We start from the raw sequence: 1,670 nt of genomic DNA, 5'->3' as shown, positions 1-1,670 counted from the left end.
TGAACTATAAAGAAAGCTGAGTACTGAAGAATTGATGCTTTTGAACTCTGATGTTGGAGAAAACTCTGGAGAGTCTTTCGAACTGCAGTGAGATCCAACCAGTCTATCCTAAAGGAAATCAGTCCTGAATATTCATTGGAAGAACTGATGCTGAAGTTGAAACTCCAATACTTTGGCAACCTGATGCAAAGAACTGACTCACTAGAAAAGACCCTGATGCTAGGAAAGATTGAAGGTGGGAGGAGGAGACGACAGAGGATGAGGTGGTTGGATGGCATCACTGACTCAATGGACATGAGTTTGACTAAACTCCAGGAATTGGTGGTGGACAATGAGGCCTGGCATGCTGCAGTCCACGGGGTCACAAAGAGTCAGACGCGACTGAGCAGCTGAACTGAATTGAACCCAGTGTCACAGGCCTTGATCCCAACCTTCTACAGCCTGACTCTTCCTTGTGTCCCTGGCCCCAGCCCCGAAGGGCTCATGTTACAGACTGGAGGACAGAGTAGTGTGCCCATAGAAGACAGTTTGTGGACACAAACTGTCCATTTAGAGAGCTTCTTCAGGTCATAAGCACAGAGTCACCTCATGAGAAAACCAGCCATTTGCCTCATGGTGTAGAAGAACACAGCCTTTTCCCAAGTCAGAGAGGAAAGAGTACGCCCAGGCTCAGTGCATTTACAATAAACCAAAGAACAAACCAGTAAGAAGGGGTAGCTGGCATGTTACTACTCACAGGAGTAGTGATAGTTACTGAACAGCTCCTGTCACCCATGAAGGAACAACTAAACCAGGCAACTGAGTGAAAGCTGGTGCCACCACGAGGAGCTCTCAGGTTTTAAAATTAGGCTTGGTGATTCCCTGGTGGCCCCATGGATTTGGAGCTTTCACTGCTGGGGTTTGATCCCTGGGTGGGGAGCCAAGATCCTATAAGCCCATGGTGCAGCCAAACAGAAAAAAATTTTTAATACAATTCAGCTTTAGCCAAAATCAGAAACCCAAGAAATGAGGAGAGAGGGGCATTAAGAAAATTAGTTGAACCCTGGGTCCAAATATAACCCCCACGCACTGTTTTCTGAACATGTTCTGATTCATGGAGAACCACAGATGGTGAATCAGCTTATTCCAGGACTGCCCGTTGTAGCCAGGGCGCATGGCCTGAATTAAAGCTGATTTATATCTGCCCCCATAAGCCCTGAAGTGTCATGTCCAGTCCTGTTGCACTGATTTCAAGTTCACTTTTACTAAGTTAAGCTCTAACATTGTTTCATCCATGGGACTTCCCTGGTGGTCCAGGCTAAGACTTCACTCCCAATGCAGGGCACCTGGGTTCAATCCCTGCTTAGGGAACTAGATCCCGTGTGCTGCAACTAAGAACTGCAGTTAAAGATGCTGTGTGGCACAGTGAAGACTGAAGCTCCCAAGTGCTGCAAGTAAGACCCAGCGCAGCAAATAAGTATTTTTAAAAAATTTTGTCTAAAAATCATTTCATCCATAATGTAGATTTATTCCTGGGGAGACACTGTCCTCTAGCTCAGTAAGTATCCCCTGAGATGACATCGTGTCACAGCAGAGTTCAATGACTGATGTCCATTTATTTTCTAAAATGTCAAAGATGGCCCCCCAAAAGTACATATTCCACATTCATACTGTTTAGTAAGGCAGGAAAG

This window comes from Bubalus bubalis, chromosome 1 (genome assembly GCF_019923935.1).
Source record: "Bubalus bubalis isolate 160015118507 breed Murrah chromosome 1, NDDB_SH_1, whole genome shotgun sequence".
NCBI classification, from domain to species: Eukaryota; Metazoa; Chordata; class Mammalia; order Artiodactyla; family Bovidae; genus Bubalus; species Bubalus bubalis.
This window is presented reverse-complemented; position numbering follows the sequence as displayed.